Source organism: Enhydra lutris, unplaced genomic scaffold (assembly GCF_002288905.1).
Source record: "Enhydra lutris kenyoni isolate GAN:26980312 unplaced genomic scaffold, ASM228890v2 scaffoldscaffold21, whole genome shotgun sequence".
NCBI lineage: Eukaryota > Metazoa > Chordata > Mammalia > Carnivora > Mustelidae > Enhydra > Enhydra lutris.
The window spans coordinates 21,405,902-21,423,460 of record NW_019154105.1 but is presented as its reverse complement, the minus strand read 5'-3'; positions in this window follow the sequence as shown (position 1 = coordinate 21,423,460).

Genomic DNA, 17,559 nt, shown 5'->3' with positions numbered 1-17,559 from the left:
CTACTACTACTACTACTACTATTGGTATTCTAAAAATGAAAAAGAAGCAGAAAGTCTTTTTAAAAATTACTTGTCAAGGTTCATGTAGTTATTAAGAGAAGCTAGGATTTAATTCCTAACAGTCTCAATCCAAAGTACGCAATCATTCCACTCACTACTTCATCATGTATATTTTTCTCTCTTTTTCATTTCTGATAATTATATTCTTTCTGTCTTCCTAGATCTTTCTTAGTGCACTCTTCCAACTCAATAATTTACTCTTCAGTTGAGTCCATTCTGGATTTTTGTCCTTTAATTTGACTTTTACTCCTACTATCTAGATTTTTTACTATACTTTTTTTTTACTATATTTATTACATTTACTATACTTATTTTACATTTTATAAAATATTCTAAAATCTCTAAGATATTAGTTATTCTTCTATTTTCTCTTGGCTAAGAGTTTTATTACATTTTATTTTTGTTGCTTCTCTTTCTTGGTATTGTTTCTAACAAGTTTCAGTGAAACTTGATGATAGGCATATACTTGAGTTTTCTGACTACTCAAATGATTGTGAAGTATGATGTTCAAAGGGATATACTGGTAGCTTACTTTTGAAAGATGGTGGCACTCTGTAATCCATTGACTTTTTATTGTTATTGTTATCTCTTTGGTCCAAACATCTGGTCTCCCTACTTTAAAAAGAAAATAGCTTGCAGTTAAAAACAAATTGCAAAAGGAGTGAGATAAAGTTCAAGCAAAAGTATGGAAATGTAGTGCTAGAAAACAATAAATATCATTAAAGTCAAATATCCTGGTCTGATATGATGAAAATTAGATTTAGAGATGCAGAGTGACTTCCATAAGAAAATATAGTTCATTTAAACATTAATCTAGGAATTAAACACAGTCCTTTTTATTGACAACCCAGAGTTCTGTCACTTCTTTTTAATATCAAATTTTTATCAGTCTTAAAGTTTGTCATAAATATATTCAATTAGGGCTTCAAAACAATTCTGATACATGACATTAAATTAATATTCAAAAGAAATTTTATAACTTATATACACATTTATTTTGCAAGGAACATTCATTTGGAGGAAGGGAAACAGACTTCATGAAACATTTCAGCTAAATTATAATCTCTATTTTTTTTTTTTACTAAATACCTAGAGTATTCTTCAAACCAAATTTTGATCTGGGAGGTAGAAGAGTGCAGAATCTATGATCCTGAGTTGGGAAATCTGAAATAATCAAAGCTTTACCATCAACTAGCTCCTTGACTTGAGCAAGCATTCAAACTCTCTGGGTTTCAGGTTCTTTATCTGCACATTTAAAAAGTAGTATGGAGACTCTCTGGGGCCCTTCCATCTATAAGTCATTAATTCAATCTTATTTAAACTCTATAGAACCCAGAGCTTCTTATAATTAGCTCATTGAATTTGTGTGCTAACCATGGCACATTTTTGTTTAAACAAACCTTGAGACAATTAGGAGATTTGGAATATATATAAGATTTTTTTTTTTTTTTTTTTTTTTTTTTTTGCTGTGAGTGGGTTGAAAGCTTCTATATTCTGAGTTTACTACAAATACATTGGTTCTCAGGCGTTCATTTGGGTTTTTATATTCTAGATATTTTTTCTATGTATATCTGTCTTAATGTCTATAAATTGGGATAGTAATAACACCTAGTTCAGAGAAGTTATAGTGAGGATGAAATTCATAAAACATGCCAAATGATTAAAATATTACCTTGCACATCTAATTCCAAAATGTTAGCTACTATCCTTCACCTCCCCAATGTGGTCATCTTCTCTCTTTGCGTAGAAATATTTATGATGTATTAATATTGTATTTGACAGTTGGTAAATAGATCCCATGGTATAGAATGTCAAATATATAAATTAAAGCACTAAACTAATGTTCTAAAGCTAGAGTTCAGATGGATGTTTATCTTTATTTAAAATATGATATATTGATGAATTTTCTGCCTAATACAGAAAATTTTAAGCTAAATCAAAATTTCTCTCTCTTTTCCCCCATCCCACTCCTGTCTCCCCCTTCCTCATTCCTACCACCTTTCAACTTTTCCCAATACCTTATACTGAGTCAAAACCAGGAAGACTGTCCTTATTGGATTGAAAATTTAAAAAGTAAACAAGCTTCAAAAATAAATAATCATATAAGATATTTTCTAGACAATTTTCCTTCTTTCTGTTTTTTCATCTTTCTGCTCTTGAATTTTTATTTTCTTATTACTGTTTCTCAAATCCCTCTCCTTTGGCAACCTCTTGATCCTCTTTTAGGCTGCTAAATGGTCATGATTCTTGCCTCTCTAAGGAGGGAGAAACTGCTTTCCTATCAAAAGTATGATAAAACTCTTAAACACTCCCATTCATATCTGTGTGATAGAGCCAAACTATAAAAAGTAAAAACTAATGGGAATGCAACTTGCTACAGCCATTCTAGAAAACAGTATGGAGTTTCCTCACAATATTAAGAATAGAGCTACCCTACAACCCAGCAATTTTAATATTGGGTATTTACCCCAGAGATACAGGCATAGTGAAAAGAAGCGAAACCACTCCAATGTTCATAGCAACAATGTCCACAATAGCCAAACTGTGGCAGGAGCCAAGATGCCTTTCAACAGATCAATGGATAAAGAAGATGTGGTACATAGACACAATGGAATATTATTCAGCCATCAGAAATGATGAGCACCCACCATTTGCATCAACATGGATGGAACTGGAGGGGATTATGTCAAGTGAAGTAAGTCAAACAGAGAAAGACAATTATATGATTTCACTCATATGTGGAACATAAGCAATAGCACGGAGGACCATAGGGGAAGGGCAGGAAATCTAAAGGGGGCAGAAATCAGAGAGGGAAATGAACCATGAGAGACTATGGACCCTGAGAAACAATCTGGGGGTTTCAGACGGAAGGAGAGGAGAGGGAGGGTATAACAGGATGAAGGGTATTGAAGAGAGCATGTGCTATGATGAGCACTGGGTGTTATACTTAACTAATGAATCATTGAACACTGCATCAAGGAATAATTAGGTACTATACAGCGACTAACTGAACATATTAAAAAATAAAGTAAACATTAAAAAAGTCAAACTTTAATAGTAAAACTAGCTACAAATTAAAGTTTGGAAGTGGTAAGCTTCCGTTAGTATCAATAGATTAAAACCTTTTTCAGAAATAAATTACTTAAATAAACCATAGAAAATTGAGAATAAGGCCTTGAAAAAAAAAATCAACATTTAAGCAGAGGGTGAAGTGGAAGGACAGGGTGGTAGGCAAGAAAGTCATCCAAATTTGGATAAGGGAAAGAAAACAGGCAATGTTTTCTCCTTTTAGTTTTTGTTTGTTTTTTTGTTTGTTTGTTTTTGTTTTTTAAGATTTTATTTATTTATTTGAGAGAGAGAGAGAAAAAAAAAACAAACAAACAGGGGGAGCAGCAGATGGATAGAGACAGAAGCAGACTCTCCACTGAGTAGGGAGCCTGATGTGTCCTTAATCTCAGGACCCAGAATCATGATCTGAGCCAAAGGCAAATGTTTAACTGACTGAGCCACCCAGACTCCCCTTCTTTTAGGGTTTTAAATAATTTTATAAAAAGGAACTCGAAATTTTATTGAAAATCCACTGAATAGTCTACTTTTTGATGTTAAAATATATAAAATGTGATTCGATACTTCCCAATTTTTGCTTTCATTAAGTAACACATTAAAGAACACACTTGAGTAAGTGGAGTCTTTTCTGAAGCTTTAACATGTGCAGTTTTTTATTATTTATAGGTGACTTCATAAGTACATTAACATCTAATGATGAGAAATTAGATGGTATTATAGATCACTTAGCTCATTCTCATAATAATTATTTATCTGCTATGCAGGGATAATTATATTTTGGGGTTTTCTTTGCTAGTTTGGGAAGAGGTTTCTTGTACATGACAAGTTTCTACTTTCATACCTTATATAGTAATACTTATAATTACAATATTATGATAATCTTCTGCCATCCATTGTGGTTAAAGCAAGGTCTGAAATGTGTTTTAAGGAATATTTCCCAGGATAGATTTTTCTACCTATCTTTTATCTTTAAGTTAAAAGTCCTTGTCATTAACTTACTTTCTCATTTTGTTAATGGTTTCCTCAATGGTTTTTGCAACTTGTGGCTAGTAAATGAGCAGACTGTGGGATAATTACAAAGCTAACTTAGAGTCAGGACACCAAGTTTCCTTTCATAACCCTGTCACTGATACATTGTAAAACTTTAGGGAAACTATTTAACATGTAGGTGAGTTTACCAACAATCTCTAAAATCTTTTCTAATTTAAAATTCTTTGCCATCTAAAGAACTCCTGTAAATTGACATTATGAAATGTGTTTGAAAGATGTTTCATATCACTAAAACATGACAAATATATAATCATACATCTCACCATTTTCTCCACATTGTTCTGGAAAAAGATATGGCAGGCAGAGAATTGGTAGATAGTCTTAAAAACTTTATTAAAGTTTAGAGTGGAGTCAGTTGGATAAAAATCCTGTGCTTTCTGAAGTGAAAGCTCTGTCTTTCCTCACCCTGTAAACTCTAGGGAGAAGTACTGCTTTTGCCAAGAGACAGGAAAGCTGTAACAACAATGGAATTCCCATCACCTTGCTACAATCCCTACTGTAATGCTTATGTCAGATGTGACAAATTTTGAAAAGCTCTGTGCAACTAATAGCTGACATGCACCTCTATTCTCCAGACAATCCTAAAGCAAAGAAAAATAGAGTCTTTGATTTTTCTTTGGTGCTGGGTAATACTGTGATGGTACTAAAAGCACCACTATAAAAAAAATGCTAATAGGTACTTGTAAACTATCTGAAGATTATGTGTAAAACTATATTGATTTGATAAATGAAGTAAACAGAATATTCAAGTTATTTATAATTTTTATGCATGTGGTATAATCCCATTGGGCAGATTATTGTCAAATTAAGATAGTGCTACTTTATAGTACCCAAAACAAATCATATGTTACAGTAATATGATTTCAAGAATCACTAAGGTGATCTGAATTCTGAGCTAGAATTCTGAAGTCAAGTTCATTTTTCAATTCATTTCCTTATTATACCGTGTGTGATAATTAGCAAGTAATTCAGCAATTCCTGGGAAATTGTTTTATCTCCTGAACAATGCCTATCTGACAAACCGAGAGAATGGAATATTCATATGGATATTAAATAACATTCTAAATAATTGTGTGAGATTTAATTTCAAATCAAAATGGGGTTCTTTTATTTTATTAGTAGTAGTGAGTTTTTTTTTTTTTAAGATTTTATTAATTTACTTGACAGAGAATCACAAGTAGGCGGAGAGGCAGACAGAGAGAGAGAGGAGGAAGCAGGCTCCCCACTAAGCATAGAGCCCAATCCAGGGCTCAATCTCAGGACCCCGGGATCATGACCTGAGCCAAAGGCAGAGGCTTTAACCCACTGAGCCACCCAGGCGCCTCAGTAGTAGTGAGTTTTTATCTAATCCCCTTTTGGAGTAATAAAGTTGGAAAAAACTCATTAATTCCTGACTTCTTTAAACGTTTTAAAGATGTTCTTTAAATTCCTGACTTCTTTAAACTTCTTAAAATGTTATTGATGCTTCTCTCATTCATCTAAATTAATTAGTAAAAGGACAAATAAAGTTGAAATGAAGGATGAGAACACTCATGGTGAATATACCATAACAAAGACTTGCTGAGTCACTCTACTGTACTGTACAGCAGTACAGCTGACACTAACGTAATATTGTGTATCAACTATACTCAAATAAAATGAAATTCAAGACATTTCACCTCATAAAGAGTAAAAAAGAAGAACATAGAATCTCTCCCAACTTCAAACACACTGAATGATCAGAAAGAAAGGAACTATACTTCTTGACAAGACCAAATTGTAACCAATTCCTAGGCTTATAAGCAGATGAATGGACACTAGGGATGAGGAAAGGTAAGCCATTGTTGCTTTAAATTCAGACTAGCTCAGTTCTTTTCCCCATTTTAAGTAAACTTCAGCATCTACAATCAGATGGAGTTCAATATTATTCATCTGTTCTTAGGCCTCCTGTCATATCTTTTCTAAGCTCCACCTCTGCACTGACAGATGGTTTTTACATAGTATTACAAATAATTTTTCTAGAAATTCTCTTAGTCCTAACTTATATTTAGATGATGACAGTTTTTTTCTCATCATCTTAGGTGTTCTACAGAATTTCATTTATATTATTGCTGATTTAGGTAGCTCTCTATATTTTGTACACATCAAAATAATATTAATTTATAAATAACAATTTACCATTCTCTGAATGAGCAGTGAAGTCTTTTAAAATATGAAAAAAAAATCTAATGTTGAGAGTTACAGACATAAAGAATCCCTACTACTAAAATATACAGCCCAAAATAAACACAAGGTACTATGTTTACCATGGTTTTATATATATGTATAATATACATATATATACATATATAAAACTTAATATATTTATATTTTATATATATAATTACATTTTAATATTTAGTTTTAGTATTGCCAATAATGTTTTATCTGCCTAGCTCTGGAGATGCTATGGATTTTACCACTATTCTTCCAGAAGGTGAATTGAAGAATTTTCCAAGCTATTATGGTAATGATTTAAAGTATTACATAATTTACTTATATTTCTATCTATGTCTGCCATTTAACTTTCCAATAAATAACTTCAAAGACAATTTAAATTTTTTGGCAATAGGCTATATGAGGCAATGATATTGAAATCTGGAGATAATTACTGCAGTTTATCATTAAAGGTATATTAATTAGGATAGTACTGAGAGAGAGACAGAGGGAGAGAGAGAATTGTTGCAGCTAATAATAAAAATCTACATTGGTTTGAATAGTAATATGAGAAATACAGAAAGAAAGGCAAAGAAATAAAGTTAGAAGAATAGCCTCAAGAAAATAAATTATTTTATAATACTATCTGGAATCAAGTTATTTGAATTAAAATATTTACTATAAGTCAGATTGATTGATAATTATCACGTTCCCTAAATTCCAATGTTTAATAACTAGATTTCTCTCTTTATTCCACTATGTACCTTCCAATTTTTATCCTAATAGTACAAATTTTAATTGGATATTTTATTTTAAGTGGAATATTATAAATATGATCTAGGTAGACTATTTTCTTTTTAATGAAATTAAAAATTTTCTTACATACATATATACATGCATGGTAATAGACTGTTGAGAATAATTGGGATCTATCTATATCCAGCCTTTGGTTTCATTTTTTTCTAAACCATTCCAAAGATAAGGGTATATCAAATTTCTTCTGAATAATATATATAAAAAGTTGAAATAACATGAAAGTGTGTACTAAAATTAAAATGTATATTTTAGAGACACATTTAAGCAAAAACTTTCATCTTTGGTAAGAATAGGCAGTGATTTGGTTTTAATTTCTTCTCTTCTCATTCAGAAAACCAACTAGGTCATCAAGGATAACAAAAAAGATTTTCAAAACTACATTCTCAGCTAAATTAGGACACAGAAATGCCTCCAAATTTCATATGTGGTAAAAATGTGGCCAAAAAGCAAAGCCAGCTATCGAGATCACATAGGAAGTCAAGGAAGTACTTTGAGGAGGTAAAGTGTCTTGTGGTTGCATATTTCAGATCTCTCTAGTACATATTTGCTTCCAGAAGAAAACAAAAAGCCTCATCCTGATAGGAATCTGTAGTAAGTATAGTTCTTTTCCTGTGAATTGGGAAGAAAGAAGGTGCAAAAGTGTGTGGGAGTGCCCTGAGGTGACTGATCTCATAGTGTCTACCAAATACATCTTCTAAAAGTGACTGCTTCACATTTGAAGAAAGGACTGTGTCTCTTGGTGACAGCAGACTGTAAAAAAATATCAAAGAAAACCCAACTTATCAGTAGAAGTCTCCATGAAATAGAAAAGGTTCTAAGGGTCACAGGAGGGGTGGCTACACAGAGGTGGCATGAATTACCACTGTAATAACAGACAGAGGGAGACCTGAAACTGTGAAGCCTGAAAATTCCCCTCTTTCTACACTCCACTGAAACCTCCTGCTATTAGTACAGGGAAATTAATTCAGTCCAACACAAGCGCTAGAAAAGGAAAACTCAAAAGTCGACAGAAGTAGGCTTGGGCAATATATTTTAAGAAATCAGTAGAACAATTCTAAAGATGATATAATCTCATTAATAAAAGGCTTCAATAACAACAAAAACATGATAACACATTTCCAACATATTTTTGTTTAAAATGTAGCAGTCAGACTTATGAAGTAGCACAAGGGGTAAACATCCAGAAACTCAAATAACAGTTAAATTGGAAGTAGAAACTTATGATAGACAGTGGAATGTAAAATGAGTTCTGATAAAAGGAAAAGAAAGGAGGAAAAATTAATAAATAAAGAATAAATGCAAAGAAACACAAAAGAGGATAGACACAATAGAAAGTACAATGAGAACACAGAAGATAAAAAAAATTGATACAATGATACATATATACAAAAAGAAAGAAATAATGAATTAAAGTTAACATAGATATAGATCATAGGAAAGGGTAATCTAAAGTATGTATTATTAAGAAAAAAGAAAGAAAAAATAAAAAAGAAAAGAAAAATAATTGAAAATAAGTTTCCTAAAATAACCTAAATTTTGGGGGATCCTCATCTATAGTACAAATCCCAGCATATATAGGATGACATCCACCTCTCATAACATTGGGGCAAATGGAGAAAAATGTAGTTATTACTGAGAATGAGGATAATAATTTATCCATGCCCCATAAATCTCTTGTCTGTTTTCAGGATAATATGAATAAATAAACTTATATATAAATATTATGAATAATATTTAAAGAATTCACCCTTGTTACTAGAGGGATTTCCACTCTAGATTCATGAGGATTTATAAACACATGGCACCAGACACTTGACAGATGAGAACAACAACAGTTTATTTATTAGTCACATATACTCAAAACTTAAGGATTTATAACAAGGTAGAATGTAATAAAGCTAATAAAAAAGGGTTCCTGAATTCTGGTCCATTATGTAAAGAACCTGGAAGTTCTTGTTCTGTCTTAACAACAAGTAAAAACAAAAATCTCTTTTGGAATAATGTTGATATAAGAAAGCCAAACTGTAATTGACATGCTGCTGAAGACTTATTGTGGGCAAGTCTGAGAGTTAAAAACTCCAGGAAACCCAGTCATGGAGGGGAGGGGTGCCCTCACTTTTGTGAGTTTTATCTCCAGACAATTGATCAGGTTTCCAAAGTGAATATCAGCAAAATCCCCCCCTGCTTCTGGCAGAGGGAGGAGAAAAAGAACCATTTTGAAATACTCCAGAGAATTTTTGTAAAAAGTATTGGCCCCAAGAAAAACTACTTTACTAGAGCCTAAACTATTCAGGCTTTTTCAGAGCCTGACTGACTTCTGAGAAGGGATAAACAGTACTTTAGCCTACTCTAGCCATCCTATCCTAAGGGAGGAAAACAAAACAAAACAAAACAAAACAAAACAAACTGTGAAGCATTTATGAAGTTTGGGATTCAGAGATACTTTCTGAATACCTAGACTGAGACTTAATCATAGGACAATAGAATACATCTCATCACACCTTACCATCATGTTACTAAAGGCCTATTAACCACAGCTCTTTTTAAATAGTACGTCATGTCTGGGTATCAAGAAAAAATTACCAGGCATACCAAAAGGCAAAAATAAATAACAATTAAAAAAGACAGATCAGAACAAGATATGTTCTGATAAGCATCAGAACAAGATTGACAGAAATATTGGGATTTTAAAACTGAGAATTTAAAACAACTATGATTAATATGTTAAGTGTGCTAATGGATAAAGTAGATGACATACAAGAATAGATGGGTAATATAAGCATAGAAATGGGAATTCTAAGGAAAAACTAAAATGAAATGCTAATGACCAAAAACACTAAAAGAAGAGTGAATGAAACAAAGAATGCCTTTAGTGGACTTATGAAGTGATTGTATATGGCTGAAGAAAGACTCTGAGCCTAAGGTTGTAGCAATAGAAATTTTGAAAACTGAAACATAAATAGGAAAAATCCTAGAAAGAAAAGAAAAAGAAAAAAAAAAACAAACAAAAATGCCAGAGTTACCAAGAACTGTGGGACAACTACAAAATGTGTATCTTACATCTAATGGGAATACCAGAAACAGAAAAAAAGAGAGAAAAGAATAGAAAAAAATATATTTGAAGCAATGATGACAGAGAATTTCCTTAATGTCATACATGAAACTATAGATCAAGGAAGCTCAGAGAACACTAAACAGGATAAATAAAACAAACAAACAAAAAGCAAAAACAAAATCTATCTCTAGACATATCTTATTTGAATTACAGAAAATCAAAAATTTTGAAAGAAGCCAGGGGGAAGAAAATGTGTTACCTACAGAGAAGCAAAAATAATGATTACTTCTAGGGCACCTGGGTGGCTCAGTGAGTTAAAGCCTCTGCCTTCAGCTCAGGTCATGTTTCCAGGGTCCTGGGATCGGACCCTGCATCGGGCTCTCTGCTCAGCAGGGAGCCTGCTTCCTCCTCTCTCTCTCTGCCTGCCTCTCTGCCTACTTGTGATCTCTATCTGTCAAATAAATAAATAAAATCTTTAAAAAAAAATGATTACTTCTCCTTAGAAGCCATACAAACAAGAAGAGACTGAAGGGAAATATCTTAGGTATTAGGAAGGAAAAAAATAGCAACTTAGAATTCTGTATCCTGCAAAACTATCCTTCAAAAGTAAAGGAGAAATAAAAACTTCTAGAAAAACAAAAATTAAGGAATTTTTTGCTAGTAGAGAGTAGACCTGACTTGAAAGAAATGTTAAAAAGAGTTCCTCAGAGAGAATGAAAATAGTAGAGGCGAAGAACTCATATTTGTATAAAGGAAAAAGAAGCATCAGAAATAGCATAAGAGAAAGAACAATAAAATGGTATTATATATATAGATTTATATCTATACATATATCTATTTATGATAAGAATGACAACAATGGTACAAGGAACGGCATCAAGGAATTAGTATTATTTTGAAATTTCTTGATACACAGACATGTAAAAAAAAATATATATATATATATACATATACACACATATATCCATGGTGTAGTGTTATTTGAAAGAGGGCTTGGATTATTTGTGTTGTAAATTCTATGGGAACCACTAAAAAAGGAATAAGTAGAAGGAAGAGAAGGGGAAAGTGGGGGAGAAGAAGAGAAAGGGAGGCGAGCAGGAGGAAGAGAAAGATAAAATACAAAAAGTGAGGGAAAAAATATTAAATGTTCAATTATACCCCATAAAGCAGATAAACAGTAGAAGACAAATTAGGAACAAAGAGAAAGAGCAACAAGTAGGAAACAGTAACCAATATGAAACATATTAATATAACCATGTGAATAATCACTTTGAACTCAGTAGCCTAAATGTACCATTTAAAAGACAGAGATGTCAGAGTGGATAAAAAACCCAGACCTAATTATATGTTATTTTCAAAAGACCCAGTTTAAATTTAAAAACAACTATGGATTAAAAGAAATGGATAGAGACAGATATATCATACTAGCAACAATCAAAAGAAAGCGGGAGAATTTTTGTTCATTTCAGACATAGTGGGCTTCAGAGCAAAGAAATTTATCAAGGACAAACTGGGGCATTAGATAATGATGAAGAGGTCAAGAAGACATAACAATCCTTAGTATGTATAAATTTAACAACAAAGTGCCAGAATATCTGAAACAAAAGCTTATAGAATTGCCAGAATAGATAAATCTATGATCATAGTCAGAGATTACAATTCTTTGTAAATACTAGTTAGATCCAGTGGGCAGAAAATGAGTGAGGACATAGTTTATCCCAAATGTACCACCAGTCAACTGGATAACAGAGAAAAACAAAAACAAAACAAAAAAAACAACAAAACAAAACCCAGGGGCGCTTGGGTGGCTCAGTGGGTTAAGCCGCTGCCTTCGGCTCAGGTCATGATCTCAGGGTCCTGGGATCGAGCCCCGCATCGGGCTCTCTGCTTGGCAAGGAGCCTGCTTCCTCCTCTCTCTTTGCCTGCCTCTCTGCCTGCTTGTGATCTCTGTCTGTCAAATAAATAAATTAAAAAAAAAATTAAAACAAAACAAAACAAAACAAACAAACAAAAAAAAAACAAAACCCATCTGGGGCCATAAAGCATAGCTTAACAAATTTTCAAGAATTAGAAATCATACAGTGTCTGCTTCCAGACAAAAGGGAATTAAATGAGAAATCAAGGAAGATAGGTAGGAAATCCCCAAATACTTGGAGATTGTATTCATTGGGGTTCTTCAAAGAAACAGACCAGCAGGAGAAATGTATTTAGTTATTATGAGGACTTGGCTAACGTGATTACAGAGGCTGAGAAATCCCACGAGCTAATGTCTGAAAGCTGGAAAACCAGTACATCCAGAGGTATAATTCACTCCAAGTCTGAGGTCCTGAGAACCATGAGAGTCAATGATGTATAATTCCCAGTTCAAGGGCTGGAGAAGATAAGATGAAATGTCCCAGCTCAGTCAGTTAGGCTGGAAAAAGGAGGTGATTTCCACCTTGCCTCAGCTTTTGTTTTATTCAGGCCCTCAATGGACTGTATGATGCCAATTCCCATGGGGGAGAACAATCTACTGAGTCCACTATTCCAAACGCTAAACTCATCTGGAAGGCTCCCATAGACAAACTAAAAAAACATAATAGTGTGGACCCACCAACACCAGGCAAGTTGACACATAAATTAACTATCACAGAGATTAATCAACATATTTCTAAATAATACCAGGGTCAAAAATAAATCTCAAGAAAAATTTAGAAATATTCTTTATTATATGAAGATGAAAATAAGCTCCTGCAAATTTGTGGAATACAGGAAAAGTAGTGCTTTGAGTAGTGCTTTCCTACCTTAGGGAGGGAAAAAAAAGAAGAGCAAATTATAAGTAAACAGCAGAAAAGAGATAATGATTACAGGAGAAATCAACAAAATTAAAACTGGAAATCAGTAGAGAAAATGAAAAGCAAGAGCTGGTTGTTTGAAAGATTGATTAAATAAACAAATTTCTAGCCAATTCAACCAAGGAATAAAAGACAGAAGACACGAATTACCAATGTTATATGAAAGAGAGAACACCAATATATTTCCCATGGACATTAAAAGGACAATATGTGAATATTATAAAGTACTCTATTTCCACATATTTGATTACCCAGGTGAAATGGACCAGTTCCTTGAAAGATACAATCTGCCAAACTCATAGAGGAAGAAATAGACTTTCTGAATAGGTTTCTATTTATTAAGGAAATTGAATATATAATTAATGACCTTTCAAAACAAAAAGGACCAAGTAAAGATGAGTTTATTGGTGAATTGTACCAAACATTTAAGGAAGAAATTATGCCATTTCTCCATAATATTGTCCATAAGATAAAGATAGTGGGAAGAATTCCTAACTTGTTCTAGAAGACTTGATTATTCCAATACCTAACCTGAATAATGACATTACAAGAAAAGAAAACTACAGACTAATGTCTCTTATGAATGTGTATGTAAAATTTTTAAACAAAATATTAGGAAGTTAGAGCAAATAATATATAATAAAAATTATCAACCATGACTACCTGGAATTTATTCTGGATACGCAAATCTGGTTCAACATTCAAAAATCAGTTAATATAATCCATTACATCAATAGACTAAAGAAAGTTCATGTAAGTTGATGCAAAAAAGGCATCTGACAAAATTCCAACACCTATTCATGACAAGAAAAAAATAAAAGCAAATACCTCTTAGTAAACTAAGAATTGAGGGAAATTTTTTCAACTCAATAATGACAATCTATAGGCACACCTGAGTGGCTCAGTCATTAAGCATCTGCCTTTGGCTCAGGTCATGATCCCAGGATCCTGGGATAAGTCCAGCATCAGGGGAAGCCTGCTTTTCACTCTCCCACTCCCCTGTCTTGAGTTCCCTCTCTTGCTGTATCTCTCTCTGTCAAATAAATAAATAAAATCTTAAAAAATAATGACAATCTATAAAAACCTATAACTAATACCATGCTTAAAGCTGAGAAACTCCGTTTTCTCACTAAGATCAGGAACAAGTGTCCCTTCTCATTATTCCCTTTTAACATCATACTGGAAGTCCTAGGTAATGCAGTAAGTACCAAAAATAGAAAGTTTACTAAATAAGAAAAGAGAACAAAACTGTCTTTGTTTGCAGGTGTCATTATTATCTATATAGAAAATCAAGAATAATTGACTGCAGGAACTAATAAGCAACTATAGCAAAATTGCAGGATGCAAAGTTAATATAAAAAAGTGAATTACATTCCTATATACCAACAATGAACAAGTAGAATTTTAATTTAAAAATTCAGCAAGTGTTATGTAACCAACAAAAAACATGAAATACTTCAGTATAAATCTAACAAAATGAGTACAAGTACTCAAGTATGAGGAAATGAGCACAAGTATGAGGAAAATTACAAAACCCTAAAGATATCAAAGGAGAACTGAATAAATGGAGAGATATTCCATGTTCGTAGACAAGAAGACTCAATTTCAAGATCCATGTTTTTTCTCAAATTGATTTATAGATTATGCACATAATCCCAATCAAAATCCCAAAAATTTTGGGATTATTTTGTGGGTATCAATAAACTTGATTCTAAAGGTTATTTGGAAAAGCAAAAGACCCAGAATAGCCAACACGATATCAAAGGAAAGGAACAAAGTTGGAAGACTGACACCACCGAACTTCAAGACTTACTATAAAGCTATAGGAAATAAAATAGCATAGTATTGGTGAAAAAAGCAGACAAACCGATCAATAGAACAGAACAGGAAACCTAGTAATAGACCCATAAACACACAGTCAACTGACATTTGGCAAAAGTGAAAGGCAGTATAATGGAACTAATGGTGCTGGAACAACTGGACATCCACACACACACAAAATTAAATAAGAATAAGAATCTAGACACGGGCTATACACCCTTCACAGATGTTAACTTATAATGGAAGAGATTTAAATGAAAACTGCAAAACTCTAAAACTCCTGAAATAAAACAGGAAAAAAATCTAAATGATCTGGGCTATGGCAGCTACTTTTTAGGTACATCAAAGGGCAATCCATGAAGGAAATAATTGATAAGCTGTACTTCATTAAAATTGAAACTTTCTCTGCAAAAGAAACTCATTAGACAACTCACAGACTGAATGAAACTATATGGAAAAAAATACATTTGTAAGATATTTTTAAAAGTTTATTTTATGTGTATTTCATATAATTCTTGCTTTTATTCGTTCTGCATGCCTTGACTTAAAAATCTTTACAAAATTAACTAATTTCTTAAAAAATATCTTACAATTAACAAAACTAGTCTTTAAAAAAATGGAGAGAAATACCATGTTCTATGACAGACTCCACTTAAGAAATATGTTTGTTCCCTCTAAGTATTATAGGTATTTAAAATGTTCCCTTGAGGCATTTGTATTCATTGATTTAAATTTTTAATTTTAATATTAAAAAGATTAGAGGCACACAGAAAAAACTTTAATAAATTTGAGACATAGAAAATAAAAGGGAAAGTCATTATCTATCACTCCCCACCAGCTTGGTCCTATATATAACAAATTTAATAGTTTGTTGTATATCATTACATATATTCATTTTTATATTTTCTCTATTTCATGAATTCTAAAATATACTTATGTTTCTCTTATGTGATATTACATTGTTTTTTTTTTAAGATTTTATTTATTTATTTGATGGAGAGATCAAAAGGAGGCAGAGAGGTAGGCAGAGAGGGAGGGTGAAGCAGCCTCCCTCCTGAGCAGATAGCCCGATGTGGGGTTTGATCCCAGGACTCTGAGATCATGACCGGAGCTGAAGGTAGAGACTTAACACACTGAGCCACCCAAGTGCCCAATATTACATAGTTTTATAAAATTGTATGTCAAAGCAGTTTTGAGTTACTTTGTATATCTTTAACCTTCAATCTTAAAGGAAAATTTTGTGTCATTAATTCACTTTAAAGCCACAATTGCTTATAGACAGAATAAACACAGAAATGTGTTTCTTCTCTTTATTGAGTGATCCAGTGCTTCAATAATACAACATATGTCTTAATCCAAAGAAACCACTGGATTTGTTTATTTCCATTTGAAAAATCTAATTAATCATAAAGAAAAATGGTACATATTTTTCAATAACAAAAGTGGTTAGGAGCATAGGCTCTGAGTCAGTGCACATTGGTTTCAAATTAGTTCTATCACTTAATAACATCATTGAGTAAATTAATAAAATAAAAAAATTGCATATTTAATGACCTTTCAAAGCTATAGTTATTCTACCCATGAAATAGAAATAATTATAATCCCTGCACTTAAGGGTTGTTGTGAGTAATGACTGTACAGTAAACATTTAAAACACTGTTCGCCACTTCTAAAAAAATGGCACCTCTCTAAAATATGTATATATATTTTTTCATGAGTACCTTGATGGAAGTCCAATCAAGAGCAATCAGGCTATGAATAATTAAATAGTAAATTAACCCAAGTAAAAATACAAGTGGGTTGTAGAGAAATTATCAAAATAAATTAACGTGCTTCAAACATTGCTGATTTATTCTTCAGATTTAACAAAGGCATATTTTTTGTTAATTTTTAAAGGAACATATTTCAGAGGGCTAAGGACAGAAGATGATCTGAAAAATATTGGCTGTAAATACAGTGGGTGGAAGCCCATAGGCTTGGTATGTTTGCTAACACTCAGATATGCTCTGCATATACTTTTGTTCATTTTTTCTCTTTTGTGGACTGGTCCTTTTACAAGCCTATAATTATAATGCAGATAAGAAAGACAATGGTTAAGTATGCATTTCTTTACTATAATTCACTCTTTGAATAATCTTTCCTGTCCTTATTCTGCTAAATAATTCAAGACTTAGACTGAGACACACACAGATGGAAAGATTTATGTCACTAACAATTCATTTGATAATACAAAAGAATTTCTCAACACTATTTGCAAAAGTACTATTATAGATGTTTCTAGAAACCAGCAAATGTACTTAGATTCATTTTGAATCTATATGAAGAAAGAAGTTGTGTTTACCAAAGCAGTTAATGTAATAATAGACTACATTAACAACAGTATAAATTTCATAAAAAGGGAGTTGAATCTTCTGTTTCACTTTGTTGACAAAATCACCTCCTGGATTATTATGTTCCTTTTTTCCTTGCTATTGGCAATACATAAATCTTTTAAGAAAAACTAATGTAGTAGCAAATATTTTGAAATGAAAAGGAGATGCAAAAGATTTGTTGCTCACACAAAATCTTTGTCTACTTTGTAAAATCAAGTTGTTGTTTTTTTTTTTTTTAAGTATATATGGTCACAGAAGCTCAAGTAAATATTTATAGGTGAAATTCAAAAGTACTAATATTTTGGTTCAG